The sequence below is a fragment of the Cyanistes caeruleus genome, chromosome 2 (assembly GCF_971803275.1).
Source record: "Cyanistes caeruleus chromosome 2, bCyaCae1.hap1.1, whole genome shotgun sequence".
NCBI classification, from domain to species: domain Eukaryota; kingdom Metazoa; phylum Chordata; class Aves; order Passeriformes; family Paridae; genus Cyanistes; species Cyanistes caeruleus.
Window position 1 is genome coordinate 40,558,226 of NC_141702.1, and position 523 is coordinate 40,558,748.

A 523-nucleotide genomic window follows, 5' to 3' on the forward strand; every position below is an offset into this window, starting at 1 on the left:
TGTTGACCTGTGTTTGTTCCAGCCAGGCCATGTCTCCTCCTCCAGGTCAGCCCCTCTGCTGCGTTCAGAGCAGCACACTAAGCCTGGCCAAGGACTTGCACTTGCTGAAAATTTTCAAAAATACAGTGAAACCAGCTATCACTGTGCTCTGAGCAAAGACCTTAATGTTTCTGCACTCCTGAGAGAGTTGCCTTCTCAGGATTACTTATTTTCACATTGGCAGCAGTAGCCATAAAAACAGAGCAAGGAGAGCAGGGACCCCTCCTCAAATCCAAGTTTATGTCAGTCCTTCTCTTGTGCTACACCCTGAAATCCTTCCTGAGAGTCAAGGGGAGAGGGGATCAGTGACAGAATGGTTCCATTCAAACAATGCTGGCGGCTAAAGTATTTGCCTGGGGAGATGAGGGCTTAACTGACTGGTCATTAAAGTTTCATGCAATTCCCACTCTCAAGAGAGCAACTCTCAGCTGTTCACAGCTCTACAGAAAACACAGACACAGAATAAGGACATGAACCAGAAAGG